The sequence below is a fragment of the Choloepus didactylus genome, chromosome X (assembly GCF_015220235.1).
Source record: "Choloepus didactylus isolate mChoDid1 chromosome X, mChoDid1.pri, whole genome shotgun sequence".
NCBI lineage: Eukaryota > Metazoa > Chordata > Mammalia > Pilosa > Megalonychidae > Choloepus > Choloepus didactylus.
Genome location: NC_051334.1, coordinates 60186481 through 60205813, shown reverse-complemented (window position 1 = coordinate 60205813; position 19333 = coordinate 60186481). Strand labels below are relative to the sequence as shown.

At 38.1% G+C, this 19333-nt stretch overlaps 1 protein-coding gene and 1 pseudogene across 6 annotated transcripts in view; both read right to left on the bottom strand.

The window, feature by feature from the left end:
• Nucleotides 1-19333, bottom strand: part of KLF8 (Kruppel like factor 8) — a 575849-nt gene that overhangs the window by 290334 nt on the left and 266182 nt on the right. The window lies entirely within an intron of this gene.
• LOC119522729 lies at nucleotides 8063-8936 on the bottom strand (annotated as a pseudogene).

The window sequence follows — 19333 nt, the reverse complement described above, 5'->3', positions numbered from 1 at the left end:
TTCAGAAATAGATTGTGGTGATGAACGCATAACTATATGATCATACTGTGAACAGTTGATTGTATACCATGGATGACTGTATGGTTTGTGAATATATTTCAATAAAACTGAATTAAAAAAAAAAAAAAAAAAAAAAAAACCTCCCAACAGAGCCCAGGACCAGACGGCTTCACAGGAGAATTCAACCAAACTTTTCAAGAAGACTTAACTTCAGTTCTGCTTGAATTCTTCCAAAAATTTAAAAGGAGAAATTCATTCTGCAAGGCCAACATCACCTTCATACCAATATCAGATGAAGGTACCACAAGAAAAGAAATCTGTAGGTGAATATCTCTTATGAATATAGATACAAAAATGTTCAACAAAATACTAACAAACCAAATTCAACAGCCAATTAAAAGAATGATATACCATAATCAGGAGAGATTTATCCCAGGTATGAAAGCTTTGTTCAACATAAGAAAATCAGTTAATATAATATACCACAATAACAGAATGAAGGATAAAAAATACAGGATCACCTCAATTGATGCAGAAAAGGCATTTGACAAAACCCAGCACCACTTCTTGATAAAAACACTTAGAGCAATAGGAATAGAAGGAAACTTCCTCTATATGATGAAAGGCATATATGAAAAACCCACAGCTAACATGCCACTTAACGGTGAGTGATTGAAAGCTTTCCCTCTAGGATCTGAAACAAGAGAAGGATTCCCACTATCATCAACATTGTAGTAGAAGTTCTTGCCAGGGCATTTAGGCAAGAAAAAAAAAAGAAGGCATCCAGAGTGGAAAGGAAGAAGTAAATTTGCAGATTTTATGATCCTATATAAAGAAAATCCTGAAAAATCTACAACAAAGCTCATAGAGCTCTTTAAATAATTCAGAAATGGGTGAAGTATAAGATTAACATCTCAGATCAGTAGTGTTTCTATACATAAGCAATTAACAATCAGAAGAAGAAATCAAGAAAATATTCCATTCACAAAGCAACTAAAAGAATCAAATATCTAGGAATAAATCTAACATGGATGTAAAGGACATGTACGGAGGTGATATCAACAACATGGTGAGGTAAACAGCCACAGAAAACTTCTCTCCAGAGAGTCAATGGAAAAAAAAGGGACAATTCTGAACTGTTTGAAACTCTGGAGGAGGATACAGTCTGGAGTAAGACCCTGCAAATGCCTAATTGAAGAAAGAGAAGATATATCAGGTAGGAATCTTCCATCCCAGACCAGCTGGTCATCTCCCATCCTGCTCACTCGGTCTGCATGCCGGAAAGGCTCAGAAACAATGGAGACCAACCAGGGACACAGATTTTAAAATCTCACAACAGTGAAAAATATCCTCACTGTATGAAGACCCAGTGGACAGGGGAGGACATTTCAAGGCCAAGACCGGTAAGGCACAGAGTCTGAGAAAACATGGACAGAGATACATTTCCAGTTCTGGGTCTGAAAGCCCTTCACCCACCCTTGAGGGAAGCAACAGCCAGCAGCTGTTTCCCTGCCTTGGAGACAGTTGGAGCACCAGATTGGCTGAAGGCATACTTTTCCCAAGAGAGGCAGTAGCTAGTGGCTGGTTCTTGGCCTTGGGGTCAGCTGGAGTGCTGGCACAGCTGGGAGGGACTGCTGTGCCACAGATAGACAAGCTGGATTTTGCCTGGCAGAGTGATGACACAGGAATCCCACAGTTTTGGCCCTGCTGTGCTCCCAAGCAGAGCAACCTCTGGGGATAATTAAGTTACTGAACAGTGCCATCTGCTGGACAGCCCAGAAACTGCAATGACACTTAGGAAAAAATAGGTTACATACCCTGTATGGAAATCTGGCCCTGTTTTGGCTGAGAAATATAGAGGACTTAACTGTTAAAGCAGGGACCCAAAACAAACCCAGGTTTTGCTAGCCAGTGAAAAACAAAGCACCACTGGTAGCCAGCAGATTTGTATTACCCCACACAGTGAAAATACTGGGGTGCCTAGTGCCTACCTCCCACCCCTGTGGCAGGCCACAGTGGGTGCCTAATTTGGGGAGAAGACTGGGGGGCAGAGCCAATCTGGCAACAGGCCAGGGAGAGAAACAAAGAAAAGATAGAGACCAAAGTCAACCAAAAAGAAAACCTTATGCAAAAGAGAGAAAACAACCTCCAGAGTAAACCAATCAAGGAAACCACATGCCAAGACAGCAGAAAATCATGAGTCACACCAGGAAATGGGAAGACATGGCTCAGTTAAAAGAAGAAACTAACATTTCAACTGAGATTCAAGAGTTGAAACAACTAATTATAGATGTTCAAACAAATCTTTTAAATTAAATCAGCAAGGTTAGAGAGAATGTGACAAAAGAGATAAAGGATATGAAGAAGACACCAGATGACCATAAGAATTTTTAAGCTTGGAAAACCAAATGGAAGAACTTATGGAAATAAAAGGCAAAATAGAAGAGATGAAAAACACAATGATGACATGCAACTGCAGACTTGGAGAGGCAGAACAGAAAATCAGTAAGATGGAGGACAGGACATCTGAAATCCTGCATACAAAGGAACTGATAGGGAAAAGAATGGAAAAATATGAGCAGGGTCTTAGGAAAATGAAGGGAAACATGAAGCACATGAATATACATGTTATAGTTGTCCCAGAAGGAGAAGAGAAGGGAAAGGCAGCAGAATGAATAATAGAGGAAATAATGAAAATTTCCCAATTCTTATGAAAGACATAAAATTACAGGTCCAAGAAGCACAGCATACTCCAAACAGAATTGATCCAAATAGACCTACTCCAAGATACTTACTAATCAGATTTTCAAATGTCAAAGACAAAGAGAGAATTCTGAAAGCAGCAAGAGAAAAGCAATCCATCACATACAAGGGAAGCTCAATAAGACTCCATGTCGATCACTCAGCAGAAACCATGGAGGTAAGAAGGCAGTGGTATGACATATTAAAGACACTCAGAGAGAAAAACTGCAAACCAAGAATCCAATACCCAGCAAAACTGTCCTTCAAAAATGATGGAGAGTTTAAAATATTTACAGATAAACAGAAACTGAGAGAGTTTGTGAACAATAGACCTCCTCTACAGGAAATACTAAAGGGAGGGCTAGAGACAGATAGGAAAAGACAGGAGAGTGAGGTTTGGAGAAGAGTGTAGAAATGATATCAGGAGATAGAAAGAGGGTAGAGATTGGACATTTGATGCTGAAGGAGTATAGAATGTTCTAGAGGATTGATTGTGCACATTTAGAAATGGATAGCACAATACTGTGTGATAGCACAATATTGTAAGTATGCTGGAAAAGATGACTGTGAATATGGTTGAAAGAGGAATGTTAAGGGTCTGTATGACACCAGAAGGAAAGACAGAAGATAAACACTGGACTGTATAACTTAGTGAAACTTAGAGTGGTCAATGTTTGTGATTAAATGTACAAATGTAAGAATGTTCTTGCATGAGGGAGCAGCAAGAATAAAGTTATGAGCTATGCAACGAAGTGAATGGACCATGAGGACAGTAGGTTGAGTGAAATAAACCAGAAATGAAAAGACAAACATTATAATGCCTCACTAATATAGATTAATAACAATGTGTAAACTTGGAGAATCGAATCTGGGAGCATGGGCTATAAGGCAAAGGCTTATATCAAGTTTCCTAGATTACATGCCCTAATAGTCACATTTCTTCATGAGTTGCAACAGTTATTTCTAAATTTTGAATCCTGAGCTGTTTGTGTGTGATGTGGCCCATCCCTGGATCTTTGGGTGTCTGTGTGGCACTTGGGACTCAGAGCCAGAGTTCAGCACCTGTGTGTGCTGGCATTGCCCCATGAACCAACTGCTAAAGAGACTGAAAAGGAGATCAGTCTTTGACTGGAGACATAAACAAAATGGACTTGGTTGAGATGGGGGTAGAGCTGACTAAAGCATACAAGATGATACTAACCATGTTTTAAAACTTTGACTTCTGTGTGGGACCAAAGAAAGATATGTTTACATGGTGCAAAGTATATATATTCTGTAGCACACTACATAATTAAACTTGTATGGTCAGCATATTTAAATGCCATAATTACATGGAACATTCACTAGAGAATAAGACCTTGTTGTTTGTACAGGTTAGCATGAAGCCATGATACAACCCAAAGTAATTTTGGCAGAGAATAAAATGTATTAACAAACTTTCCTTGAGGGACTGTGGAAAAACATGGAAATATTAAACTTCCCTAGCTAGGGAATTCCTAATATCCTCACAAGCATTTGGGACCACCAGCTTAGTAGGCCAACTCCTCAATTGTGGGGCTTGCCTTTACAAAGCTTGATACTGCAAAGAAGAGGCTAATCCTATTTACAATTGTGCCTAAGAGTCACCCCCAGAGGGCTTCTTTTGTTGCTCATATGTGGCCACTCTAAGCCAACCTGGCAGGTAAACTCACTGCCCACCCCCCTATGTGGGATAAGGCTCCCAGGGGTATAAATTTCCCTGGCAATGTGGAATGTGACTCCCAGGAATGAGCCTAGACCCTGCATTGTGTGATTGAGAAAGCATTTTGGACCAAAAGGGGGAGGAGAATTGAAACAAAGTTTCAATGACTGAGAGGTTTCAAATGGAGTCAAGGGGTGTTACAGTTTTTGCTAATGCTGCCAGGATGCAAAACTCCAGAAGTGGATTGGCTTTTATAAAAGGGGGTTTATTTGGTTACACAGTTACAGTCTTAAGGCCATAAAGTGTCCAAGGCCATAAAGTGTCCAAGTCCACAATTGGGTACCTTCACTGGAGGATGGCCAGTGTCATCTGGAAAACCTGTTAGCTGGGAAGTCATGTGGCTGGAATCTGTTCTGGAGTTCTGGTTTCAAAATGGCTTTCTCCCAGGACATTCCTCTCTTGGCTGCAGCTTCTCTTCAAAATGTCACTCTCAGTTGCTGTTGGGGCATTTGTCCTCTCTTAGCTTCTCTGGATCAAAAGTCTGCTTTCAAAGGCCCTCTCCAAAATGTCTCTGTAAGTTGCTGCTCTTCTCTCAGCTCCTGTGCATTCTTCAGTGTCCCTCTTGGCTATAGTAAGCTCACTCCTTCTGTCTGGGCTTATATATTGCCCTAGTAAACCTATCAAGGCCCATGCTGAATGGGCAGAGCCATACATTCATGGAAACTATCCAACTAGAGTTATCACCCACAGTTAAGTGGGTCACATCTCCATGGAAACATTCAAAGAATTACAATCTAATCAACACTAATACACCTGCCCACACAACTTTACATCAAAGATAATGGTGTTTTGGAGGACATAATACATTCAAACTGGCATAAGGGGTTATTCTGGAGATAACTCATGCATTATATAGATGTCCATTTTTATTTTTTAGTTTATTAGAACAGTTAGAAGGAAATATCTGAAATTGTTGAATTGCAATCCAGTATTCTTGATTCTTGAAAGTGACTGTTCTAGTTTGCTAATGCTGCCAGCATGCAAAACACCTGAAATGGATCAGCTTTTATAAAGGGGGTTTATTTGGTTACAAAGTTACAGTCTTAAGGCCATAAAGTGTCCAGGGTAAGTCATCAACAACAGGGTACCTTCACTGGAGGATGGCCAATGGTGTCCGGAAAACCTCTGTTAGCTGGGAAGGCACGTGGCTGGTGTCTGCTCCAAAGTTCTGGTTTGAAAATGGCTTTCTCCCAGGACGTTCCTCTCTAGGCTGCATTTCCTTAAAAATGTCACTCTTAGTTGCTCTTGGGGTGTTTGTCCTCTCTTAGCTTCTCCAGAGCAAAAGTCTGCTTTCAACAGCCATCTTCAAACTGTCTCTCATCTGCAGCTACTCTCTCAGCTTCTGTGCATTCTTCAAAGTGTCCCTCTTGGCTGTACTGCCTCTTCAAAATGTCACTCTCAGCTGCACTGAGCTCCTTCTGTTTGTCAGCTCATTTATATGCCTCCAGTGATTTAATTTAGACCCACCCTGAATGGGTGGGGTAACACCTCCATGGAAATTATCCAATTAAAGTCATTGCCCACAGTTGGGTGGGGCACATTTCCATGCAACCAACCTAATCCAAACATTCTAACTTAATCCCCACTAGTATGTCTGCCCCATAAGATTGCATCAAAGAATATGGCTTTTTCTGGGGGACATAATACATTCAAACCAGCACAGTGACCATATAACTATATAGCTTATACGGTGTTACCATGTGATTGTAAAAATCTTTTGGCTGACAGTCCCTCTACCCAGCGTATGGACAAATGAGTAGAAAAAATGTGGACAGAAAGTAGTTGAATAATATGGTGATATGGTGGAGGGGATATGGGACGTTTAGAGTGGTTCTTTTTTTTTTTTTTTGGCTCAAACAATGGGAATTTATTAGCTTAGTTTTGAGGCCAGGAAAATGTCCAAATCAAGGCATCTTCTAGGTATTGCTTTCTCCCCAAGACTGTGGTATTCTGGGACTGGCTGCTGGTGACCCTTGGCCCTTCACTTATCACATGGCAATGCACATGGCGGAGTCTTCTGGTCTCTTCCTTCTCTTCCAGGTTCTGTTTCAGCTTGGAACCCCATAGAGTCGTTCTTTTCACCTTTACTTTTATTCTTGTTTTCATTTTTTGGAGTAATGAAAAATGTTCAAAAATTCACTGTAGTGATGAATGTACAACAATATGATGATACTGTGAACAATTGTTTTACACTTTGGATGATTGTATGGTATGTGAACACATTTCAATTTAAAAAAGTAAATGATGTGGGAGGAGGGATATGGGATGCTTTGAGTGTCCTCTTTTACTTTTATTTTTAATCTTATTTTCATTTTTATTTTTTGGAGTGATGAAAATGTTCAAAAATTAATCATGGTGTTGAATGCACAACCAAATGTTGAAACTGTTATACTTTGGATGATTGTATGGCATGTGAATATATTTCAATAAAATTACATTAAAGCGTAAAAAAAGGATATGTATGGAGAAAACTAAAAAATATTGCTAAAATAAATCAAAGATGTAAATAAATGGATGGACATTCCATGTTCATGGATTGGAAGACTAAGTATCATTAAGATGGCAATCTACCCAAAGCAAATTATAGATTCAATGCAATCCCAATAACCTTCTTTGCAGAAATGGAAAAGCCAAGCATCAAATTTATATGGAAAGCTAAGGGGCCATGAATAGGTAAAGCCATATAGAAAAAGAAGAATGATGACAGAGGACTAACACTTCCCAATCTTAAAACTTATTACAAAGCCACTGTAATCAGTAGAGCATGGTACAACACAAAAATGACAAAAGGACAGACATATAGACCAATAGAATTGAATTGAAAGCTCAGGACTGTGGGCAAAGACCACTCAATTGAGAAAGAATAGTTTCTTCAACAAGTGATGCTCGGAAAACTGGATCTCCATTTTTAAAAAAAAGAGGAGGAACCTTACCTCACATCTTATATAAAAGTCAACTCAAAATGGATGAAAGACCTAAGTATAAGAGTTAGAACTATCAAAGTCCTAGAAGAAAATGTAGGGAAGCATCTTCAGGACCTTATGTTAGGCAGTGGTTTCTTAAACTTTACACCCAAAACACAAGCAACAAAAGAAAAAATAGGTAAATGGGACCTCATCAAAATTAAAAACTTTTGTTTCCTCAAAGGACTTTATCACAAAAGTAAAATTACACCCTACAAAATGGGAAATAATATTTGGAAGCCACATATACAATAAAGGTTTAATATCCAGAATATATAAAGAAATCCTTCAGTTTAACAACAAAAAGACAAACAAGCCAATTTAAAAATGGGCAAAACACATGAATAGAATCTCTCCACAGAAGATACAAAAATGGACAGAAAGCACATGAAAAGATATTTAACATCATTAACCATCAGGGAAATACAAATCAAAACCACAATGCATTTCCTTTGAACATCTTTTTGAGCCCCTTGTTCTAATTTGGTTATATAGTTTTATCCCTCTTAGTAAAAAGATGTACATTTATCAATTACATATTCTTCCTTAATAGTTCTTTATATTTGCTACAAATTTTCTCTGCAATGAACATGCTTCTATGTAAATTATTTTGAAGTCCCACTGCTTTATTGGAATAATTCCTGTGAATTAAAATTGCTGGGGCAAAGGATATGCATTTTGCTTGACAATTCAGGATGCCCCCTTAATGTAAGGCAGTCCTCATCAGTCCTCTTTCCCAGTGTTTATGAATGAGAGTTCCCTCTTTCCTACAACTGTACAAATATTGTGATTCAGTATTTTGAATCTTTGACACTGTACTATTACAAAGAACACCAAGCTTGATCATCATCACATCATTAATGGTCATTTGTATTTCACTTCCTTCTATGCTCTCATTTTTCTTGGAATTTTTTTTGACAGCTCCTGCCTCAGGTTTATTTGTACAAATAGCACAGGAGGACCCAGCACCATGCACATGGCAGCCCAGGGGTCACACCAGTCCTTCCATCCCAGGAGAGCTCTACTCAAGAGCCTTGGCGGGGCCTGGGCACCTTTGGGAGCCTAACTGGGAGCAGTAACCTGAGCTGGAGCCAGAGCCTGGACTTTGGTTTTATACTTGGCCTTGGACTTTGGTCGGCAGAGTCTGAGACCCTTGGCGATGCATGCATGAGCATGCTTCCCAAGCTTGGGGTAGGTAATGTAGACCAGGCGATTGAGCTTGTGGCTGCTGCTCTTTGGGATCTTGGGCTTGACCTCCTTGGGCTTTACGAGGGCCTTGGCCTCTGCATGTGTACTCATGGCCTTGGCATTATTGGCCTGCATCTTCTTCAGGCCTTCTTGTTATGCTTCTTGGCAAAACACATGTTCCTTAAGAACTTGGGATCCACCCCCTTAAGAGATTCATATCTTTGTGATCAGGACTTCTTGATGTCATTTCTGTGCCATTTCTGGGACTGGTTGTGTGTGGTGTGGTTCTTGGACTTGGCCATGTCTGCATCCTCACCCGCAGCTCCCAGAACCTGGAATGTTTTTATTTCTCTTGAAATAGTAATTACTTCGTTACTGATTTCTAAGGGCTCATTTATGACAAATGATGTCAGCTTTCTGATTTTCATGCATTGCACATGAAATATCGTATTTTCTTCCCATTTAATTCATTCTGCTATTTTATTTTGGCTGTACAGAAGTTATTCAAATATAATCATTTTCTGTTGCAAAAAAAAAAATTAACAACAAAAAACAACAAAAAAACCACAATGCAGTACCATTTCACACCCATTAGAATGGCTGTTATTTAAAAAAAAAAATAAGTGTTGGAGAGGATGTGGATAAAAAGGAACACTCATTGATTGCTGGTGGGAATGTAAAATTGAGGCAGCTGCCATGGAGGACAATTCAGCAGTTCCTCAGAATGCTAAGGTTAGAATTACCATATGACCCAGCAATCAAACTACTTGGGAAAGCAGACATTGAAAGGTAGGCATTCAAACAGTTATTTACACACTGAAGTTCATAGAGGCATTATTCACAATTGCCAAAAGATGGAAGCAACCCAAGTTTCCATCAACTGATGAATGCATAAATAAAATATGGTATATGCATACAATGCAATATTATTCAACAGTTAAAATGAATGAAGTCCTGATATGTGCAACATGGGTGAACATTGAAGATATCATATTGAGTGAAATATGCCTACCACAATAGGACAAATATTGTATCATCTCACTGATTTGAAACTATTAGAAAATGCAAACTCATCAAGTCACAGTCTAGAATATAAGTTACTAGGAGATGGGGTGGGTATAGGCAATGGGAAGTTAAGGCTTCAAATGTACAGGGTTCCTATTTGGAAAAATTGAAATGTTTTGGTAATGGATGGTGGCAATATTAGAACAACATTGTGAATACAATTAATGCAATATGTATCTATATGTGATTAAAAGGTGGAAATCTTAGAATTCATGTATGATAACAGAATAAAAATTGTTTAAAAAATCCATGGAACTACACTACACAAATTATAAATCCGAAGTAAAACTCTGGACTATAATTGATACCACAATTATAAAAATGTTCTATCATTAATTGTAACAAATGTTCCACAGCAATTCACATTTTTCGTGGTGGAATGGTGCATGGGAATCCTGTATTTTACGTGTAATTGCTTTGTAAACCCAAAACTTCTCTAATGAATAAAAAAATCATAAGAAAAGAAATATTTATTGAGCACCTCCACAAGCAGGTTTCTAGATACTGTGAAAACAGAATCCCTGCCATCAAAGAGCTCTCAGTCTACATGGCTTGGGAGATAGACAACCAAGGAAGCAATTATAATATATTGACAGAGCTGCTAAATCAGTGGCCAGCCCAGTGTACTATGGATGCCCAGGAAGATCTGCACAAGTTCTGGTGCTTCAGAGCCACATTTATAATTAACTTCAAATTTAAAAAGTACCCAAGGTTTCTTTTATGCCCTGTTAAACTCATTACAGCACCATATTTTAATTTATACTGAAGAGGCCTCATGGAACTGCTTATGGAAGAGCCCATGTGGCTCAGATAACACCCTGAATACCAATTTCTAACATAATTACTTACTTTCATTTATTCACTCATTCCTTCATTCAATAGACACCTTCTGAGTGCTTACTCTGTATCAGGAACTATACTTGTCAACTGGACAGTGAAGACAGGTAATTCAGCTTCCCTGCCCTTAATGACACATAAACACATCATTATAAAACATGACTGCAGGGGAAAAAATAAACAAGGATACAAGTACTGGAGGAAACATGGAGAGAGAGATGTACCTATTCAATGTCAGTGGGGAAACAGAATGGTGCAGCCTATCTGGAGGACAGTGTGGTGGTTCCAAAAGATGCTAAGTATGTGGGTGCCATAAGGTCCTGCAACCTCATTATTGGGTATATAATTCAAAGCACTGAGAACAGGGACATGAATGGACATTTGCACACTGGTGTTTATGGTGGCAGTATTCACAATTGGCAAGGATGGAGGTGGCCTAAGGGTACAATGACTGATGAACAGAATGTATGCATACAATAAAGTGTTGACAGGCTGCAAGAAGGAATGAAGTTGTGAGACATGCAACTAGGTGACTGGATTTGAGGACAGTATGTTGAGTGAAATATGCCAGAAATGAAAAGACAAACATTATAATGCCTCACTAATATGGACCAAATATAATGTGTAAACTCTGAGAATTGAATTTTAGAACACAGGTTAACAGGGAAATGCTCACTGTAAAAGTTCCGAGATTGTAAGCTCCTACAGCAGTTACATCTATTCCTGTTGTAATGGTTATCTCTAAATTCTGAGATACTGAGTGATTTGTGTATAACCTGGTCAGACCCTGGAAGTTTGAGCATCTGTGATGCATGAGACTCAGAGCTAGAGTTTGGCAGCTATGAATGCCAGTATTACCTCATACAGTAACTGTTTAAGAAAATCTGAAAAAGAGTTCAGACTTCAATTAGAGATCTGAATGAAGCAGACATGGTTAGGAATAAGGCAAATGAGGCCAAAGTGTAAAGGACCATATTGGCTGTGTTTTAAAACTTCAACTTCTGTGTGAGACCAAGGGAAGGGATGTTTATTTGGTGCAGGAACTATATTTGCTGTCGCACACTAAATAATTTAACTTGTATGGCCAGTTTAATAAAAAATAATTTAAACTGGTATCTGTATAAATACCATAATTACATGGAATTTGAATAGGAAGTGAGATTTGGTAGGTTTGTACAGGTTAGTAGGAAATGCTGATACATCCCAAAGTAATTTGGGTAGAGAATGAAAATGCATTTGAAGTCTCCCTCCCCCCGAGGAACTGGGGGACAGTGTGGAAATACTAAACTTCCCTACCTGGGTAATTACTGATATTCTCACAAGCATAGAGGATTACAAATTTAGAAGGTCAAGCCCTCAATCTTGGAGCTTGCCCTTATGAAGCTTGTTACTGCAAAGGAGATGCTAAAACTACTTAATAATTGTGCCTAGGAGTCTTTCCCCCAGAAAACCTATTTGTTGCTCAGATGTGGCCTCCCTCTTTCTAAGCTCACTCAGCAGGTAAACTCACTGCCCACCGCGCCCCACAATGTGGGACATGACTACCAGGAGTGTAAATCTCCCTGGCAACATGAGCCATGACTTCTAGGGATGAGCCTGAATCCAGCATCATGGGACTGACAGTCTTCTTGACCAAAAATAGGAAGCAAAATGAAATAATATAATGTATTAGTGGCTGAGAGAATTCAAATGGAGTAGAGAGTTAATTCTGGAGGGTATTATTAAGTGCTGTAAAGATACCCCTTTTTAGTTTTTAGTGTATTGGAATAGCTAGAAGGAAATACTTGAAACTGTTGAATTGCAACCCAATAACCTTGATTCTTGAACAAAATTGTATAATTATGTAGCTTACATAGTGTGACTGTGTGATTGTGAAAACCTTGTGGCTCCCACTCCCTTTATCTAGTGTATGGTCAGATGAGCAGAAAAATGCGGACAAAAATTAAATGAAAAATAGGGGAAGTGGGGGATGGGATGTTTTAGGTGTTCTTTCTTACTTTTATTTTTATTCTTATGTTTAATTTTTTGTGGAAATGAAAATGTTCAAAAACTGTGGTTATGAATGCACAATTATACTACTGTGAACAACTGGTTGAATGTTCTGTGTGTAAAAATAGATTAAACAAGAATAATATATTAATGTGAGCCCTTGCCATTTTTCCTCTGATCTCCCTCCAAAACTGTCAGGACCTTGTGCCCATTATTTATCTTGAGGTAGGGAAGGTTTCTTGCAATTTTGAGGAAAAATTCTGGTTAAGAAAGAGACCTCCTATTCATTTTTCATATCCAGAATCCCACACACATAATTTTAGGAAATAAATTAGTGCCTTACATTTCACTTTTATGAATTTATATATTATTTTCACAGATTCTTTTCTTCATGTTTTCAATTTTTTAAATCATAAGTATAGCTCACAGTTATATTTTTTGATTATGAAAATTACAGATGAATATACATATATATAAATATTTCTTCCATATTGAAAATAAAGACTTTAGTTGGAGAGCCACTTTATTTTGTTGGATTTCACATCAGAATATTATGCTCACACAGTATATTTCTCTTGGAGCAAAAGATGCAGCAACTCTGAAGCCAAATTTCTTTCTTGTTACATTATTAGATTTTAATTAAAGAAAACAACTAGTTGGAGGCAGTTATGTGAAATGTAATGAAGATTTATTTTGAAGTAACCTTCACTTTATTAGCAGAAATAGTAACCAGCAGAAGTATTAGAATAATCAAATTATATACAAACTCATAAGTCATCAATACTGCAGTCAAAAGTTGTTATTAATTAGTTCTATTGTTTTGTAGCTGTATTAAAAACTACAAATGCTGACTCATACCTTGATAGGAACTGAAATCGCTTTTATCATCCTGTAATTTTATTGAGATATAGTCACATACATACAGTCATTCAGAGTGTATAATCAGTTGCTCGCAGTATCATAATATAGTTGTGCATAAATCACCTAAATCAGGCCTTGAACACCTTCATTACTCAAAAAAGACCAAAAATAAAAATAAAAGTAAAAAATAACACCCAAAACAATGATCCCCACCATCCCCTTTTATTCATTTGCTTTTTGTCCCCGTTTTGGTACTCATCTGCCCATACACTGGATAAAGGGAGTTTGAGCCAAAAGGTTTTCACAATCATGCAGTCATATTATATAAGCTACATAGTTATAAAATCATCCTGAAGAATCAAGGCTACTGGATTGCAGCTCAACAGTTTCAGTTATTTCCTACCAGCTATTTCAACACACTAAAGATTAAAAAGGGATATCTATATATTGCATAAAAATAACCTCCAGAATGACCTCTCAAGTCCATTTGAAATCTCCCAACCATAGAAACTTTATTTTGGTTCAATTCTCTTCTCCATTTTGGTCAGAAAGTCTTTCTCAATCCCATAATACTGGATCCAGGCTCATCCCAAGGAGTCTTGTCCTATGTTTCAGGGAGATCCACACCACTGGGAGTCATGTCCCATGTAAGAGGGAGGGCAATGAGTTTACCTGTAGAGTTGGCTTAAACAGAGAGGCCACATCTGAGCAACAAAAGAGGTTCTCTAGGGGTGATTCAGGCATAATTCTAAGTAGGCTTAACTTCTCTATTGCAGGAATAGGTTTCATAAGGGCAAGCCCCATGATTGAGGGCTTTGCCTATTAAATTGGTAATCCCCAATGCTTGAGAGCATATCAGGGATTCTCCAAGTAGGGCAGTTTAGTATTTCTACATTTTCCCCATTCCTCAAGGGAAATGCTTTTTATTCCCTGCCCAAATTACTCTGGGATGTATAATGGCATCACACTTATCTGTAGAAATCAACAATATCTCACTCCCAATTCAAGGTTCCATGTAATTATGGTGTTTGAATAAACTGATCATACAAGTTAAATTGGATAGTGTGCCACAGTAAATATAAATTTTGCACCAAATAAACATTTCTTCCTTTGGTCTCACACTGAAGTTGAAGTTTTAAAACACAGTGAATGTCATCCTATACTCTTTAGTCTAACTTGCCTTAGCCCTAACCAGATCAGCTTCATCCATATCTCTAATTGAAGTGTGATCTCGCAGCTTTTTGAACAGTTGCTGTATGGGGTAATACTGAATTTCATAGCTGCAGAACACTAGCCCTGAGACTCAGGTGTCATACAGATACTCAAAGTTCCAGGGAACAACCAGTGTATACAAAAAGAGCTCAGTATCTCAGAATTTAGAAATAACTGAAACAGCTCAGAATAGATGAAAGTACTGTAAGAGCTTACACTCTCTGAACCTTTATAAAAGAGCTTCCAGTGATACCCTAACCTCTTGAATTCAATTCTCATAGTTTTCACTTTATCCATATTAGTGATGCATTATAATATTTGCTTATGGTTTCTGGCTTATTTCACTCAACATACTGTCCTGAAGGTTCATTCACCTAGTTTCATGCCTCATAACTTCATTCCCTCTTGCAGCTGCTCAATATTCCATTGTATGTATGCACCACAGTTTGCCCTTCAGTTCATCCGTAGATGTACCCTTAGGCCACCTCCATCCACTGCATATCATGAATACTTCCGGCATAAACACCAGTGTGCAAATGTCCATTTGTGTCCCTACTTTCCATTATTCCAAGTATATACCTAATAATGGAGTTGCAGAATCATATGGGAACCCTATATTTAGCCTCCTGTGGAACCACCACACTGCCCTCCAGATGGACTGCACCATTCTACTTCCTTACCAACAGCGAATAGGTACATTCCTCTTCCCACATTTTCTCAAGCACTTGTATCTCTCTGGTTATTTTATAAGCAGTTTTATCCACAAACCATAAAATCAACCCTAAGTAAACAATCAATGGTTCCTGGTATAATCACATAATTATGCATACACCACCACAACCAATATAAGGACATTTCCATTTCTTCCACAAAGCAGAAGAGGAAAAAAATGAAGAATGAAAAATAAGATAGAAAGGAGAAACAATAAGAACATCAAAAATCTCATAGGCCTCTTTTATACCCCAGTGTTACTGACATTTAGCTTTTGTATATTGCCTTTGTTACATTTCATGGAAATATATTACAATGTTACTGTAACTACAGATTCTAATTTGCATTGATTGTATTTTTGATATACCATTGCATTTTCAACACCTTGAAATGTTGACAATTCATTTATTCTTCATTTAAAAACATTCTTATATTCATACATTTCATCACCATCATTGTCCACTCTAGATTTTGCTAAGTTATACAGTCCCAGTCATTACTCTCTATCTTTCCTTCTGGTGTCATACATGCCCCTAGTGTTCCTGTTTCAAGCAAACTCACATTCAACTCTGTTCAGAGTACTGACAATATTGTGCTACCATCAGGTAGTATCATACTACCCAATTCTGGATCTTTACAATCAGTCATGTTGATCATTCTTTACACCATCATCAAATGCCCAAGCTCTACCCTCTTTCTATCTCCTGATAACCTGTGTTCTCAACTTTAACTCTCAAAGTTCACTCATTAATGTTAGTTCATATTAGTGATTTTCTCTCCCTCTCTTTTACCCTTACTAATAGTCTTCATTTTTACACTCTTTTCCAAACCTCTCTCTCCTGTCTTTTCTTATCTGCCTGTAGTGCTCCCTGTACTAGTTCTTGTAGAGCAGGTCTCTTGTTCAAAAAGTCTCTCAGTGTCTGTCTGAAAATATTTTAAACTTTCTCTCATGTTTGAAGGACAGTTTTCCAAATATAGAATTCTTGTTTGGCACTTTTTCTTTCAGTATCTTAAATATATCATACCACTGCCTTTTTGCCTCCATGGTTTCTGCTGAGAAATCCACATATGGTTTTATCAAGCTCACCTTGCAGGTGATGGATCACTTTTCTCTTGCTGCTTTCAGAATTCTTAGTCTTTGACATTTGACAATCTGATTAGTAAATGTATTGGAATAGATCTATTTGTATCTATTCTGTTTGGGGTATGCTGCCCTTCTTGGATCTGCAATTTTGTCTTTCATGAGAGATGGGAAATTTTCAGTGATTATTTCCTCCATCATTCTTTCTTCTCCTTTTCCCTTCTCTTTACCTTCTGGGACACCCATGACACCTATATTCATGTGCTTCATGTTGTCATTCAATTCCCTGAGACCCTGCTCATATTTTTCCATTTGTTTCCCTATCTGTTCTTTTGTATGTAGGATTTCAGATATCCTGTCCTCTAGTTCACTAACCCTTTCTTCTGCCTCTTCAAATCTGCTGTTGTAAGTCTCCATTGTGTTTTTCATCTTTTCTATTGTGCCTTTCATTCCCGTAAGTTCTGCCATTTGTTTTTCCAAACTTTTGTGTTTTTCCTTAGGTTCATCCAGTCTTCTTTATATAATTTTTCTCTTTTGCCATATCTTCCCTGAACTCATTGATTTGATTTTTGAGCTGATTTAGCATGTTTGTTTGAACATCTTTAATTAGTTGTTTCAGCTCCTGGATGTCATTTGAGGTGTAAGTTTTTTCCTTTGACTGGCCCATATCTTTCTTTTTCATACCGTGACTGGTAATTTTTTGTTGTCTATGCATCTGGTTTCCTTTATTAGTTTATTCTAGAGGTTGTAGTCACTCTTTTACCTATGGTTTTTTTGCTGGTTGGCTTTGTTCTCTCTGTTCTTTGGCATTCAGTTCAACTTATTCTAGACCTCTAGAAGAGCTTCTGTTTAAGTGATCAGAATTTTCAGCTCTTTTCATTCTGGTTCTTGCCCTGCCTTTCATGTTTTTTTTTTTTTTTTTTTTTTTTGAGGAAGGTCTACCCAAATATGACTGACCACAATCAGATTTTCCCAGACCAGACAGGTGCAGGACTCAGGAAGAGGGTGTAATCAGTATCAAGTTTCCCTGAGGATGACACCCAGCAATTTGTCAGACTTTCTTTTGAGGCCTCTAGACTCTGTGCTTTTCCTATCCTGCCCACCAGGTGACACTCATCAGCCAGCAGCTCCACACAGGCATGTCATGCCTTTAATTCTGACCAGACCCTGTATCTGCCAGCAGAGGTTGAAGGTAGGCTTCAGCTGTTTCTAACCCCACCCACCCACCCACACCCCAGTTTCTGAATGCTCTGGAGGGCTGCTATTTGAGGGGGCCCACCCCCCTTTTGTTAGGAAGATACACACTTTAGGTAATTATCTCCTTCAGTTGACTCCTTTGTCTCTCAGACATATTTTAACTCCGCCTTTGCCTGTGTCAGGGCTGACAATTGAAAATGCCTGGGCTTTCTCTAATGAGCTATTTAAAATAGTTTTTCAAAAAAAGAAAGAAAAGAAAAAAATCCCTCTTTCAGAGCCAATCTGCAGCCCAAATAGTTCACAAGTCAACAGCCAGTGTTGGAACCCGCCTCTATGTGCCCCTTTTTGGGGGGTAATAGTCCTTTTCCAGTATTCTAAGCTTAGTCAACTCCAAAAGGTTCTGTTTTTATTTCATTTTATTTTATTTTATTTTATTTTATTTTATTTTATTTGTCCATCAGGTCTGCCTCCCACCGGGAGAGACCTCAGGGTTCCTTTCCTGCATGCTCTGCTTTTCTGTGCTTGTAGCTTGTATTCAGTAGTCCAAAATTGTAACTTAAACCACAATTGGAGCTTGGTTAAGTTTACCTCCCCTCGCTTCTAGTAGAGACTGCTTTTTCCCACAGGGGAGTGTTCTAACTCAGCCTGCTGTGCCAGTGGGTGAGGTGTGCCAAGCTCCACAGCTTGAGGGATTTACTTACAGTTCTATACTGCAATCTTGGCCTTTCCACCCATTCCAGACTGGTGTACAATGTGTAGTCTGGTCACAGATGTCCTCAAACAGTTGTTCTAGAGAGTTTCTGGATATTTACTAGTTGCTGTAGAGGAATAATTAAATTCCACACCTCCCTATGCCACCATCTTGCCCCACCCTCCATTATTTTTTAACATTTTATTTTCAAATAATTATAGATTTACAGTAAGTTGCAAAAATATTACAGTTACATGGTTTTGAGACAAGATTTTTTTACAACAATTGACATGATCATGTGTTTTTTCTTCATTAGCCTATTAATATGGTGATAAAATGATTTATTCTCAAATATGGAACCAGCAATTCATCCCTGATATATAGTCTACTTGGTCATGGTACATAATTTCTTTTCACATATTGGTGAATTCTACTGCTAACATTTTGATAAGGACTTTTATGTCTATATTCATTAGGGATCCCAGTCTGTAGTTTTCTTATTTTGTACTCTCTTTGTCTAGTTTGGGTATTGGTGTAATACCAGCCTTATAAAATGAGTTGGGAAGTCTTTGCTCTTGCTCTACTTTTTCAGAAGACATTGTGTAGAATTGGTATTAATTCTTATTTAAACATTCGAATCAATTCTCCAGTGAAACCATTTGGTTCTGGAGATATTTTTGGAGGGAGGTTTTAAAAATTGCAACTTTTTGAAGTATATTTTACCTGGATATAAAATTATAGTTTGACAGTTCTTCTCTTTCAGCACCTGAAAAATGCTGTGCCACTTCCATCAGGTCAACAAAGCTTTTGATTAGAAACCCACTATCATTTGCATTGCTTTTCTCTTCTGGGTAATGTGTCATGTTGCTCTGTTTGCATTCAAGAATTTTTCTTTCCCTTTAGTTTTCAGAATTTTGACAATGAGCAGTCTGGATTTACATGTGTGCTGGTTTGTATATAGTATGTCCCCCAGAAAAAGCATACTCTTTAATGCAATCTTGTGAGGGCAGATTGATTAATCTTTTTGATTAGGGTGTGTCCTAGTTTGCTAATGC